The 16,013-nt window shown below is 32.7% G+C and overlaps 1 protein-coding gene and 1 long non-coding RNA gene across 2 annotated transcripts in view; one reads left to right on the top strand and one right to left on the bottom strand.

Annotated features, from left to right (window-relative positions):
* Nucleotides 1–12,234, bottom strand: part of LOC127715224 (uncharacterized) — a 64,948-nt gene extending 52,714 nt beyond the window's left edge. Inside the window, exon 1 of the mRNA XM_052221247.1 lies at nt 12,140–12,234. The gene's annotated coding sequence lies outside the window, so the exon portion shown is untranslated. The remainder of the gene's footprint in view (nt 1–12,139) is intronic.
* Nucleotides 2,545–9,229, top strand: LOC127715229 (uncharacterized). Its single transcript, XR_007988241.1, has 2 exons — nt 2,545–2,615; nt 8,832–9,229. It is a non-coding gene; the product is annotated as an uncharacterized LOC127715229 (long non-coding RNA).
* Nucleotides 12,235–16,013: the final 3,779 nt, after the last annotated feature.

Genomic DNA, 16,013 nt, shown 5'->3' with positions numbered 1-16,013 from the left:
TGTAAATTTTTAAATTGAATTTAACCTGTTTAGAACGTGTATTGTTGAATTGTTCAATAAAATTACACACATAATCTGGGCTGATATGCATAAAATCACTTTAAGTTCAAGGTATCAATAAAACTGGGTCTGCATGAAAAAATGACTTATCACATAATACCAGAACCTATGTTTAGCCTACTGTTACACGATAAGAAAATATAGCTGTAGGCCTAGTTGAAAATCTTTACAAATTATTTATTCTTTTAATTTCTGTTTGGCTGTCTGGGTGCTTCTTATGTGTTTTAAATGCTATAGTCAAGTTTTATAGACTGTTGTACGTCATTTTGGTCGTTTTTAAGTTTTTGCCATGGCGTTTGTCAGTATGTCTTCGACTTTTAAGTTTTATCAAGGATTTGTATAGTGAGATTGGTTTTATATAATCTGCATCTCTTGTGCTGTATTTTAAAATGTATTACAATTGCTGCATCTTTACACATTCATCAATACACCAAAAAATATGAATAAAGCTTTCGTATATATACAAATAAGGAGATGTGGTGCGATTGGTAATGAAACAACTATCCGCCAGTTCAATTCAAAAACCTGATATAAGCAAATGTGACTTACTTACTTACTTTAGTCAGAGAGATCTTGAATCTGAATTCAAGGATACGAAGTGGGAAGGGTTTACAGGTGGATTAAGGTGAGGGCATGGGGGCCCGCCCCTTTTTTGGAAAAAAAATTGGTTGATTATTTAGAGAATCACTGAAGCGGGCCCCCTCTTTATGCATGACAGTTAGTGCCTCCTTATGACATTTTTTGGGTCCGCAACTGGTGAGGACTTCATAAAAAAATATTTAGCAAGTTTTTTGTTTTGTGATAAATAATGTATTTAGACAGAAATAGGATAAAATAAACTACCGAAAGCTTAAGTCTACACAACAGGGTATGGATGGGGGTTAACAGAATAGAGAATAACGGGCAAACAATCAAGATTAAAGAATAATGAAATGCTAAACTATGAGGAAAGAGAGTAATGAGCAAAAAGTGTAAGTTTGTAGAAATATAGCAAAATAAAAAATAAAGAACACAGAAAAAGAAGACCCCCCCCCCCCCCCCCCAAGATCCTGACTTCAACTTTAACGCTGCCGGGATATTTTTTAGACAAAGTGCACGTATTAGTAGTCAGCCGAAACCACTAAGCGTTTTGCATCCATACGTTTTTTTCCGGGATACTGCATGACTGCATAGTAAACTATCAATGTACTAGTTAATGTTCTCGAGGGATGACCCTATTATAGAGACATATATACACATATGTGTAAATATGTCTCTGCCCTATTACGTGTCAGTAACCTCCTCGACACGGTTCATTTTTACGGCGGCTCAGTTTTGTCTTAAGAATAAACATAATTGATAAGTTTCTTTCCCCTGCATTTCTCGATCGCACTTGTAAATAGCACATTGGTCTCAAGACATTGGTTACAACACTTGCCGTCAGTACTCAAAATTGGAAAAATATTAAATAAGAAGGTATAGAAAATTAAATTAATGCACACACACTATTATCAATTAGGGAGGGGGGGCACTTTCTTGGGAAAAATTTGGTTGATTTTATAGGGATCACTGAAGCATGACTGGAGCCGGCCCTCCCTTATGGAAAGTTCTGGATCTGCCACCTGTATATTCATAAAATAAACCAACAAATTATCCAAAAGATGAATAATACTTAATACTTACGACTAAGATTAATTATAAGTATTCTTGAGTCGGTTTTACAAAAAAAAAAACTTACAATTTATCGTAAGTATACTGTATTGTACATGACTTAATTACTATCAATATTATTTGTAAGTTTTTTTGTGAAACTGACTGCTGAATTGTTTTTCCATGCTTATGGTACATCTAAGTCGTATGCTTTTTTTAAAACCACCTCCATGGTATAATGTCTGCTCGCCCATAGAATCTGTTTGTAGATATAGGAAGATGTGGTATGAGTGCCAATGAGACAACTCTCCATCCAAGTCACACAATTTATAAAAGTAAACCATTATAGGTCAAGGTATGGTCTTCAACACAGAGCCTAGTTTTTATCAAAAATGAAATATATTGATATTAATAGTATACAGGTTAAATAATTTATTCATACATTTTTAATTGACTGACTAGAATTATCATGATTATTGAGGAATTTAAACCATTCCTATTTTTAAAAAGGGACAAAAATAAAATTTGTATATAATAACAGGGTGATACAAATGAGAAAAACTCAAGAAATTGTTTTCAATTAAGATAAATACATGGTTTTCAGTTGTTTTTTAAAGCAGAGGCAGATTTAGTTTAAAGTTGGAAAAAATTGTTTGTACCAACAAAAATAAATACACAAAGTTAATCCAGAATTATGTGTTTATCATTTTTTTTTATGTTTAGGTTGCCAGCAAGATGAAAAGAACAATGCAGTTCAAAAGTCAAAATGTGGATAAGCTGCGGTACAAGGTCCTACTTTTGCAGATTTTCATATTTTGCATGAATGAATTTGAAGTTTATATCATCATGATCATGGAGGGCAGAGAAAGAAAAGAAACACTTCAGTTTTCCTGCTTCTGAAAGATAAATGTAAAACATCTTGTTTGGTAAGTTTTATGCTCTGTTATGATAGTGTTTGTGCATCCATCTGTCTTTCTCTAAATTGTATTCGCTTAAAGTTTTTAGCTCACCTGGCCCAAAGGGCCAAGTGAGCTTTTCTCATCACTTGGCGTCCGGCGTCGTCGTCCGTCTTCGTTTACTTTTACAAAAATCTTCTCCTCTGAAACTACTGAGCCAAATTTGACCAAACTTGGCCACAATCATTATTAGGGTATCTAGTTTAAAAAATGTGTCCGGTGACCCGGCCAACCAACCAAGATGGCCGCCATGGCTAAAAATAGAACATAGGGGTAAAATATAGATTTTGGCTTATATCTCTGAAACCAAAGCATTTAGAGTAAATCTGACATGGGGTTAAATTGTTTATCAGATCAAGATCTATCTGCCCTGAAATTTTCAGATGAATCAGACAACCCGTCGTTGGGTTGCTGCCCCTGAATTGGTAATTTTAAGGAAATTTTGCCGTTTTTGGTTATTATCTTGAATATTATTATAGATAGAGATAAACTTTAAACAGCAATAATGTTGAGCAAAGTAAGATCTACAAATAAGTCAACTTGACCAAAATGGTCAGTTGACCCCTTAAGGAGTTATTGCTCTTCATAGTCAATTTTTAACCATTTTTCGTAAATTTTTGTAATCTTTTACAAAAATCTTCTCCTCTGAAACTTCTAAGACAAATTTAACCAAACTTGTCCACAATCATCATTAGGGTATTTAGTTTAAAAAATGTGTCCGATGACCCCGCCCGCGAACAAAGATGGCTGACATGGCTAAAAAAATAGTACATAGGCCGTCCTAGGGTAAAATGCAGTTTTTGGCTCATATCTCTGAAACCAAAGCATTTAGAGCAAATCTGATGAGGATAAAATTGTTCATTAGATTAAGATCTATCTGCCTTGAAATTTTCAGACCAATCAGGCAACACCTTGTTGGGTTGCTGCCCCTGAATTGGTAATTTTAAGAAAATTTTGCAGCTTTTGGTTATTATCTTGAATATTATTATAGATAGAGATAAACTGTAAACAGCAATAATGTACAGCAAAGTTAGATCTACAAATAAGTCAACATGACCAAAATTGTCAATTGACCCCTTAAGGAGTTATTGCCCTTTATAGTCAATTTTTTACAATTTTCATAAATTTTGTAAATTTTTGTAAATTTTTACAAAATATTTTCCACTGTAACTAGCGGGCCAAGTTCATTAAAGATAGAGAAAATAGTAAGGAGCAAGAATGTTCAGTAAAGTAAGATCTACAAACACATCATCACCAAAACACAATTTTGTCATGAATCCATCTGTGTCCTTTGTTTAATATGCACATAAACCAAGGTGAGCGACATAGGCTCTTTAGAGCCTCCAGTTGGTTACAGTTCACCATGAACTTCAGTTAGTAACTTGTGGTTTTACATGTATATACTCAAAATTTAGTACTTTAAAATGTTCATGTATTTTTGTCGAGCCTGCAACTTTTGTCGCAGAAAGCTCGACATAGGGATAGTGATCCGGTGGCGGCTACGGCGGTGGGGTTAGCACAGGGGGGGGCTCTTCCTATATTAAGGTATATACATATGTGCCGCTGGAAGGGTCCCTTTTTTGATGCATCAAATATATCAATGGGGTGCAATTTTACAGAGGAAATATATCAATGGGTCATAATTTTTCAGTTTGTTGTGCAACGATCTTCACTTAATGGGTTATGATTTCGCTGTGCAATATATGTATAGGTAGGGATTTCACAATTATTCAATATATGAATGGGGGGTGTTTTTTTAAATTCCAGCTGCACAACTGTACCCAAAATCCCATGTTGAGACCCCCCCGTGGTTGTTAGCTAACTTCCAAAAAGCTTTATATTTTAGAAGGTGGAAGACCTGGATGCTTCATACTTTGTATATAGATGCCTCATGATACGAATTCTGTCTGAAACATGTCCATTGTCCTTGACCTCATTTTCATGGTTCAGTGACTACTTGAAAAAAAAGTTCAGATTTTTTGTAATGTTAATTTCTCTCATATTATGAGTAATAGGATAACTATATTTTGGTATGTGCGTACCTTGCAAGGTCCTCATGCTCGTCAGAGAGTTTTCACTTGACCTAGACCTCATTTCATAGATCAGTGAACAAGAACTTAGTCTTAGATGCATGATTTTTTTTATTAGTTGTTAGTGGCTTTGTACTAGCTGTCAGTAACTGCGAGTACTCTCAGATCTGTACTTAGTGTCTTTTTGTTGTTCGGATGTACAAGTACCCATCCACGTCCACTTGTATTTGTATTTTTATCCATCTGATGAGTTAAGCCTCTTTCAACTGATTTTTATACGACCACAATACAAATTTTGCGGTCGTATATTGGTATGACGTTGGCATCGTCGTCGTCCGAAGACACATTGGTTTTCGCACTCTAACTTTAGTTTAAGTGAATGGATCCCTATGAAATTTTACCATAAGGTTCAATACCACAAAAGAAAGGTTGGGATTGATTTTGGGGGTTATGGTACCAACAGTTAAGGAATTAGGGGCCAAAAATAAGCATTTTTCTAGTTTCCAGACAATAACTTGTGTTCAAGTGTATGGATCTCTCTGAAATTGTACTGCAAGGTACCATAACACTAAGGGAAGGCTGGGATTGATTTTGGGGGTAATTGCCTCAAAATTTTAGGAATTAGGGGCAAAAAAGGGGCAAAAAACAAGCATTTTTCTAGTTTCAGGACAATAACTTGTGTGTAAGTGTATGGATTTTTATGAAATTGTACGACAAGGTTCCATATCAGGAAGGGAAAGCTGGGTTTGAGTTTGGGGGTAATTGCCCAAAACGTTTAGGAATAAGGGGCCAAAAAGGGACCAAAAAAACAAGCATTTTTCTAGTTTCCAGACAATAACTTGTGTTCAAGTGTATGAATCTCTCTGAAATTGTACTGCAAGGTACCATACCACAAAGGGAAGGCTGTTATTGAGTTTTGGGGTGATGAATCATAAGGGGGTTCAAAAAATTTGGGAGGGGGGGATTTTTTTTCCTTTTTTTTTTCTTTAAAATTTTCCATTTTAAATTGGTTATTTCTGATTTATATATAAAAGCAAATAATAATGATATGGTTTGAATAGGTAAATTTAATTTTTTTAAGTTCTTAGACCACATTCATTCTGTGTCAAATATTTAATCACAATTCAAATTCAGAGCTGTATCAAGCTTGAATATTGTCCATACTTGCCCCAACTGTTCAGGGTTCGACCTCTGCGGTCGTATCAAGCTGCGCCCCAGCGGAGCATTTTATTATTGTTCGTTCTTATGTTGTACTGTTACACCACTGTCCCAGGTTAGGGGGGAGGGTTTGGATCCCGCTAACATGTTTAACCCCGCCACATTCTGTATGTATGTGCCTGTCCCAAGTCAGGAGCCTGTAAATCAGTGGTTGTCGTTTGTTCATGTGTTACATATTTGTTTTTCGTTCATTTTTTGTACATAAATAAGCTGTTAATTTTTCGTTTGAATTGTTTTACATTGTCATTTCGGGGCCTTTTATAGCTGACTGTGCGGTATGGGCTTTGCTCATTGTTGAAGGCCATACGGTGACCTATAGTTGTTAATTTCTGTGTCATTTGGTCTCTTGTGGAGAGTTGTTGTCTCATTGGCAATCATACTACATCTTCTTTTTTATATTTAAGGTTAAGTTTTGGTGGTCAAGTCCATATCTCAGATACTATAAGCAATAGGTCTAGTATATTCGGTGTATGGAAGGACTGTAAGGTGTACATGACCAACTGGCAGGTGTCATCTGACCTTGACCTCATTTTCATGGTTCATTGGTTATAGTTAAGTTTTTGTGTTTTGGTCTGTTTTTTTCTTATACTGTATGCAATATGTCTACAATATTTGGTGTATGGAATGATTGTAAGGTGTACATGTCTAGCTGGCAGGTGTCATCTGACCATGACCTCATTTTCATGGTTCAGTAGTCAAAGTTAAATTTTTGAGTTTTGGTCTTTTTTTCTAATACTAAAAATGCAATAGGTCAACTATATTTGGTGTATGGAAACATTTTATGATGTACATGTCAGTCCTGCAGGTTTAATTTGACCTTGACCTTATTTTCACGGTTCATTGCTCAGTGTTAAGTTTTTGTGTTTTGGTCTGTTTTTCTTAATCTATAAGCAATAGGTCAACTATATGTGTTGTATGGAAGGATTGTAAGCTGTACATGTCTGCCTGGCATGGTTCATTTGATCTTCACCTCATTTCCATGGTTCATTGGTCAATGTTTAGTTTTCTTGGTTAAGTCTGCTTCTTAGAAACTATAGGCAATACCGGTTGTTCAACTGTATTTAGTAATTTGAATGATTGTAAGGTGTACATATATTTCTTGTCAGGTTTATATGACCTTGAATTCATTTTCTTGGATCATGTTGAGTTTATGTGATAGTTGTAGTAAAGCTTTATATTTAGGACTATCAACATGATATCAATGATTAGTAAAGAAGGCGCAACATTTCAGCATGTGCACTCTTGTGTATACATTAAACACCACATTTACTGTTTTTACCCTGATTTTATGGATCACTGAACATAGAAATGTCATAATGTGAAATTATAGTACATTCTTAGGTTAAAGTTTTAGGTTAAGGTACATAGCTTACCATGAAGTTGAATTTCATACACATGTTCATTATGTGGTGAATTTTTAAATTCAGTGCCAAACTAAGATTTTGAGCCTGATTACATGATTGACTAGACATTGACACATGCTAGTGTTTGCCAGGCATTGTGTCCTGTACTAGGAATTTGTCCTGTACTAAGAACTTTAATAGTACTCGCTGAGTATGGAGTTTTTGTGAAAGTTTAATATTAGTGAGATTTTTGCATGACATCCTGTCAAAACAAGGAATTATTTGAATCTGGAATAATTATGACTTCTGGAAAATTGATTAGAAATGTATGATGAAAACTAACCCAACTAAATAGGGTTAGCCATGCGCACATGGCTAACGTTAATTTTAATTTCACTATCATTTCAGTATGAACTAACTAACCCCCCTTAGCCATGCGTGCATGGCTAACCCTATTTAGTTGGGTTAGTTTTCATCATAAATTACTCATCAATTTTCCAGAATTCAAAATTATTCCAGATCCAAATAATTCCTTGTTTCAACTGCTTGTTGATCATGTTTATACATGTCTTAAAATTAATATCTGACACATTGGTGTTTTGTGAACTTGGAAATAAGTTATTTGATAGAATAATAATGTTTTGAGATTATCAAAATAAAAAATATCCCATTTATACTACATTGTGTATTAATGATTAAGTATATAAAAAAGAAGATTTAGGATATATGTATAACCATATATAAAAATGAGACAGCAACCGAACAACACAAAAATAAGAAAAAAAAAAACAATATAATTTTTTGTATCAATGTTATAATTTCCAACATGTCCAAAGAGTTCAATGTATTTTCTAATTGAAATAAAACACAAGTGGAACTCTTTCAGAACTTCAGAAGCTTAAAGAAGTGCTGTTTCTATTGTTGGCTTTCTGTATAATATATTGCAAATTCTTGTGAAAAATGGAATTTTATTGTAATTGCCTAAAGTTTTAACATTGATCTATATATATATAACTGGGGAAAATACCCAATGTTATAAAGAAGAATACATAAATTGATTGTTATATAATAATAATTTAATTTTGGATGTGACACGTCTTCTAATTGGCTGACGTTGTTTTGTTTATCAGCTCATAGACATAATTTTGTCATGTGACCGTGACGTCATCAACGTTTTTTCATGGTTTACTCGGGCGGTTTAAAATGGAATTTAGAATTAAATTATAAGAAATGACTGTAATATTTTTTCTGTCTATTCGAAAAAACATAAAAAATGTGGTGCACACTTTAGAATAACTTGCTACGAGGGTTATTCAGTGTGCACCACATTTTATGTTATTTCTATATAGACAGAAAAAATATTACAGTCATTCCTTAATTAGAATAGGAAGATGTGGTATATTGCTAATTTGACAACTTTCCATCAGAGACCAAAGGATGTAGGAGTTTAGCAACTGATAACCCTGGACAACCTTCAACAATCAGTAAAATCCATACCGCATAGCTATTTTTATTGAAAATCATATGTTCTTGCTACATGTATGCAAACAATTTTTTATTATCCATAACTTCGGATTTTATTGGTTCTTTTTCAGAAGGATTGAAATTCATCACTGAGAATAAAAGGAAAAAAACACAGAAACAAGACCAAAATAAATTCAAAGACAAAAGTCAGATCAGTTATTATTTTCATCACTCAGCCAATGAATTGAAGTTCTATTAAATATCTAAAGATATTAAAACCACAATAATGACAATGTTCTGTGCTGAATGGCAAAAAAGTGGACTATACATTACAATCACACAATGCTGGATGATAAGAAACTATTAATTTTTTGGGTGGAGGGATATCCTGAAAAAAAAATAGATTTATGTAAAAAGCTACTAGTATGTTAAGCCTATTAATAGAGTTTTCATTGATTTCAAATGGGAAAAAATTGTGTTTCAAAAAAGTATTCTAGAATTCATAAATAAACATATATTGATACTTACATTATCTGCTTTGTTGTTTAAAAGTTTAGTTTTGAACAGTTATAGAACAATATAATTGCATTAACATTTCCAAGGAAAAAAAAGATATTCAACTAAAAAGATTTATCTTAAAACAATTTACTACCAAACAGAATTCATTGTAACATACACATTTATTTACTGTATATTTATAATTTGAATCATAGGATTTTATTTTGTCCCATGGGATATTAAAAATCCCATGGGATAATTATAGTCCCATGGGATTTTTTTTGTCCCATGGGACAACAAATATCCCATGGGACTACAATTATCCCATGGGACCCAAAAAAATCCTATGGGATTTAACCAAAATCCCATGGGATAATGGTCAATCCCATGGGATTTGCCCTATCCCATGGGATATTGAAAATCCCATGTTTTTCTAAATCAAATTACAAAATAGATATAATAATAACAGCAGAAAAGCAATGAATTTATTGAATCCCATGTAATTCCGCACATTTTGGTTATATACACGACACTGTAGCTCTAAGGAGAGGCGGCGGCGGATTTGCAAATGAGTGTTTTGCAAATTAAAAGTGTCCAGTGTTTAATTATTAAAATATATTCTAGTGACATAATCATGATAATCATCTTTTATTGTTCAGAAGTCTTAAATGGTTTTTCGTTTGACAGAGAAATATTGACGTGTTACACTACCTTAAATGATTCTTAAAATGTATTGAAAACCGCATGTTAGTATGATGTTCATTTAAAGCAAACTAAAACCCACCAATTGACCGTATTGATAATTTGATTCTGATAACAGTACAACGCAGGGTTCGCATACCTTGCATATGGATCGGGATAACATATTTTATAGAATAAGAATTACAAAACAGTAATTTGAATTTGAATAACCTATAATCCATGTAATTAAACTACGTCAAATAAAATTAGAAATTCCAACTCGCAATAGAATTCAAATAGCTGTATATAGTCACATGATTAAATTAATTCATAATGTACGTATTGACCAAACAAGTATTCCTCTCTAGCGGTTCTAAAATATAGATAATTGGTTATCATAAAATCACACAACCATACTATTTAACACAGGAAGATACTATCCGGAGTCATATATTAATAGGGCACAGTGAAGTGTCAAGTAATAGATTTAAAGTCAATTTAACCTCTAACAAAGAAATTAACCCATATAAAGTAGATACTATTATAACATTGAAAGAAATAAGTCATAGTGGGATAAACCTGTTTTGTTTGATTAAACATCAACTGATATTTAAATTTCTATAGATTCTGAAATGAACCATATGCTGTTGACCTCTCCATAGACGAATCTGTGTGAATATAAGACTTTAGTGTTCGAAAAAGAAAAATGGCAGGTAAGTTCTATTTAAAAATAATTTTCTGCTCTTAAATGTTATTTGTTTAAATTACTGTATTGTAAGTTTTAAAACAGACATATACATATTTATATATATGGAATTCATTTATAGAAACAATTAAAATCAAGGTATAGTGCTAAACAATTCAAATTCGATACTAACGTCATTTCAGATTTTTCATTGATCAAAAATGTTGCCGTATGATCTCGTTTCCGTTAAATGGGTTGCAAAACGTTCAACCAATCCCCCCTCCCTCCCTTTTTTTTTTTTTTTTTATCACAGACTGAAATTAAGTATTGACAAAGAAAACGATGGAATTTAGTATCAAAATGTCTCACTTACTTTCACAGGGTGCGGATCCAAGACTTTGCAAAGGCATAGGGGCGTAAATCTATAAAAACAAGTTTGACGGTTTTAAGATTTAACATTATAAAATTTTCAATCAAATGAATAAGGGGTGTACGTACGTCCCATCGTCCACATTTGAACCCGCAATTTTACCTGCAGTAACGGCATAGTTGGTCAATTAACAATTTTGTATAATTATACTTTAAATTGTCGTTTCAAATTATGAAGTGCTTCTCATTCATTAGAACATTTTATGATATTGTGTGTTCAAAATAAATCTTGTTTCAGTGTTTCAATGTTGAACAATATAAAAGAAAATTGTAATATCTTAAAATATCCAAATAGCTGAAACCTGATGTTGATAAGTTTTGTTCACAATGGAATTTCAAGGGGTGGATACTGGATTTTTGATAAGGGCGTAATTCCACATAAATTATCATAAAAAAAAATATTGTTTTGGGAGCGAACTTAGATGAGATTTATTTTCAATTTTGTGCCTAAACAGAATATAAAACAGTTTAGTAAGCTGAAGATCAAACAGACTTTGTTTAGATGGGATTTTTTTCTTCAAAATGAATAAGGATGGGGGAGGCGGGGAAGGAGGAGTTAAATATTGAAAAGTGAAATGTTTTTTTTTTTGTTTACTTTACACTACAAATTTAAATACATCTTTCTTCTATCAATTTTCTTGTGAGCATATTATTGAAGGTAGGAAAATCAATTAATCCATGCTCAAATAACCTTTTCATTCATGATTTGTCAAATATTTATTCTAAAGACTTAAACTGTAGGATATGTTGGTTATACACCAATATGACAGCAATCAGTCGACAAAAAATCACCGAAGTACATCTAGAGAGCAACATATAGTGTTCAACAATAGATAGGGGTCTAAACATTTTTTCTAAATCGTTTATATATGTCGTGTACATGTTATTATTTTGTACAAGTTATTTCTTGTACAAAATATTTGTTCAAAAGGTCACTCAGAGCGTGCACGTGTTGTATTGTTTTTTTTAATTTGCCGAATAAAAAAGAAAATTTATTTGATGTGACTTGATCGTCACAAATGTATATAAAAATTATGAATAAAGAAACAATAAAAGATCTGCTATTAAAACACAATTCTCCAAATACTGTAACAAATCAGGAGAAAGCCTGAATAATAAAAAAGTTATAATTCAACAGTTACCAACCTTCTTCTACTTAGATGTGTATATTCCCCTTTCTTAGCCCTGCAAAAAAAACTTCCCTTGGATTAAATACCGTCTGAATATTTCCAAAACGTTCATGTTACTTGATGGCGCCATGTGGTAGAACAGTTATTGACCATTAAAATTGGTATATCATTTAATCTGCACGGTCTGGATAACCCATTGATCCGAACTCCTATGTCGTTCGATTAAAGTAGCGCCACCCGAGCCGTGCAGATAAAATGACATATACCGACTTGATTGGTCAATAACTACTAGTATAACATATAAGATGAGATAACAAAATTCGATTCTATGAAGGATTGCACAGTGAATTTAACAATGACTGCATGTCTATGTCATTTATTCGGGTTTGTACGAAAATAAATGTATATTTTGACTCTTATAAAACATATTTTACAATGACAACAGAAGATGCACAGTCATGATTCACCCAATAAGATCTTTTTCTGATACGTAGTAATTATTTTGACATTTTTGAACCTTGTGAAGAAATTAGACGTGAATACTATTTTTCAAACATTTACATAAATCAACTGTTTTTGCATAAATATTTTCAAAACATTCATGGACCATGTGTATTTGACAAGAACGATCTCTGCGATATTTCCTTCTACCTACATAGTAAATCATGGAAATTACAAGCACAACAGTGAATAACACACTCAAGTAATGCATGGCTAAGATATGGAGTTAAACAGTCGATGCCTGGTACCTTTGATAACTATAACACATGGCGTTCTTTTTGTTCAAAAGTAATCATGGATCTACCAATGAAGAACAATAAGACAGGCGAATACCGTTTTCCGTTGGAGAAAACCCTCTCGTCTATACCTCTACAGACACACAACTATTTTACACTCTCATGAAAATTCTTCCCAAAGACGTGATAAATATTAATTTTAGAACTACTGAAATTTTTAATTTCTTGAAGAAAAAAATGTTATGAATTTCTTAGGAATTACCAATTACAATATGGAGTCCAACTAAGTATATGATATCTAAGTTTATTATGTGTTTGAAGAGACTTACATTCTGTGTGGAAAATTCAGTTTGTCCTCATTACTTCATTCCTGAGAATAATTTAGTTGAGAATAAGATGAAAGGTTACGCATACGAAACACTCATAAAAAAGCTGCAAAATCTGAATAGTGATGGTTGGCAATGTATTTTGTTGTCAGATCAAGTATCGTATTTCAATGAATTAGATTGTCAAATAAATAAATAAGTGAGTCATTTTCGTGTTGAAAGTCTCGGGCTAATATTATCTCCATTGATATCTTTGACAAATTGTTTTATCTCAGGGTATCGTTTTTCATTGGGATAATGAGTTCATATAGTATTGTCTATTAACAGCTCCAAAATAAAAATAAAAACGGTTTTCGTTTTATATGTCAAAGATGGGTTGTCATATGAACCAGTCAGACACTACCATTTGATGATAAATACGATAATAAATCTACCTAGCTATTAACATTACAAAGCCCATGTAAGTCCTTGATTACTGATACCCGTCATTATACTGTATTTGAATGACTGATGTTAGCTTTGATTTTCTATAGGACGAAAAACTACAAAATAGCCATTGCCATCCTGCAATATTCTCATCTTAAGTGTTTACCGAAAAGCTTTACTCTTGCGTTACTAGTAATTTGTCAGACATACAGTATGCATTATTCAATTTACATGTACTTAGGCAGATGACTTCTGTTCAATTGACTAACATACTTTTAGATATCCAGTGCTGTTTACAAGAAACTCTACTGTAATACTGCAAGAATTACGAACCCTAGGATATATTATACGGTGCAATAAGGAGATAACTGTATTGTATTTTAAGTTCCGACGGCATCAATTGGTGATTTGATGGTCGCAAATTAAGTTTAGCGTTAGCAGAGCTACCATCAAATCACCAATTGATGCCGTCGGAGCTTAAAATACAATATTGTTATTTCCATTCTAATTAAACTGACAGAAAACAACGTCAAATCATACATTTAAAATCTTTCATATGTCGTCTGCGCTTGCGCGTACGTTTTCATAGCATCAATTGTGAATTGATGTTATGAAAATTGGTGACGTTATGCAATCAAAATCAACCTCTTACAAATAATGTTGCATCAGAATACGTAATATCAAAAGTAATATATGCTAAATTTCTTCAGTTTCTATGCCATTTACATCTAAATAATACTATTGAAAGTTAGTTATCGCTCCCAGAATTATAATAAGTTATAGAGGACGGGTATCGAATAAGTAAATATAATGTCGCGCTGAAAGCTAAGGCATACAATATCCTTGGTATAGCTTTACCATATTTTGGAGACATCGAATCACCTAGACAGGCATTTATGAAATCTGTAGAATAACATCCAGATCCAGTTGTTGATGCGTTCCAAAGATTGTCAGCAAAAGATCTAATGTACATATGATAATGTCTTTTGAATTAAAGAGTTCACCGTGTGGATTTTTTACCTTTTGACATATGAATTGAGATTAGTGTTCAATTTGTATTTTGATGATTAAATCTTCATATATTGATAGTTTTTTGTTGTTTACTGTTATGTTTACCTATTCGAGTTATGTTGAAAGTTACTCATGAGTCTTATGTAGATGAAACGCGCGTCTGGCGTATCAACTCTTAAACCTGGTACCTTTGATAACTATTTACACCAATGGGTCGATGCCACTGCTGGTGGACGTTTCGTCCCCGAGGGTATTACCAATCAGTAGTCAGCACTTCGGTGTTAACATGGATATCAATTATATGGTCATTTTTATCAAATTAACTGTTTGCAAAAGTATGAATTATTCGAAATACTAATGATTTTCTTATCCCAGGCATAGATTACCTTAGCCGTATTAGGCACAACCTTTTGGAATTTTGGAACCTCAATGCTCTTCAACTTTATACTTGTTTGGCTTTCTATCTGTTTTGATCTAAGTGTCACTGATGAGTCTTATGTATACGAAACGCGCGACTGACGTATCAAATTATAAGCCTGGAATCTTTGATAACGAATAAGGCACTTTTAAGAGTAACTTATATATAAGTTTGTTTTGTAGAAATCCTTAACAGAGGTGTCATTTCATACTGAATTCACTAACATAAAAAACAATTTCTCGGACCCTTTTTTTTTTAATTTTTCTTGTGATGTAAAAAAAAAAAATACACATAAAAGACGGATGTTCCCTTATGCCATTATTTAAATGTAAAGATGGTTGAAAATAGCCCAATGCAACGAATAGATCTCCTAATTTTTGTCGTCATGACATATTTATAGTAAGAGACTATTAAACTATAGTTTTCATTCGAGATCTTGAGGGAAAAATAATTCAAAACACATTTTCTAATCAATTTATAAGAATGAATATCCCTTAGCTATCTTTCATCTTTTTCTTTAAATTATTTGTCGATTCTTACCTAATATGTTCGGCTGTTGTTTCCAAGAATGTGTGCTTTTGGATGTTTACTTAAATTATGACAAAGCAGTCAAAGAAGTTATTTCATGTCTAATTAATTAAATGCGCGTTTAACTTGGGTCAGTTTACTCAATTGTATGCGCATGTCTAAAGCTATTCTTAAGAGTCCGTACATTTCTTTTTTAAGTTGTTTGTTTAAATGATAGATTAACTACATTTCATTTCAAAGAACCTCTTAATTTTGTGGTGAAATCAATGAATATAAAACTGCAATTATGTTAACTGTTTCTGTTATATTTTTGCATAAAGACTCCACATCATGAATTTAATGCATGATTTTTTTCTGAACATTATTATTAAAGACCAAATAGTTTATCCTACACCAAAAATGTCATTCTGCGCAAGCAGTTGTTAACAAATTTTATCATAAAAA

The sequence above is a fragment of the Mytilus californianus genome, unplaced genomic scaffold (genome assembly GCF_021869535.1).
Source record: "Mytilus californianus isolate M0D057914Y unplaced genomic scaffold, xbMytCali1.0.p SCAF_9, whole genome shotgun sequence".
NCBI lineage: Eukaryota > Metazoa > Mollusca > Bivalvia > Mytilida > Mytilidae > Mytilus > Mytilus californianus.
The sequence above is the reverse complement of the archived record's forward strand: the minus strand, read 5'-3'. Positions and strand labels throughout refer to the sequence as shown.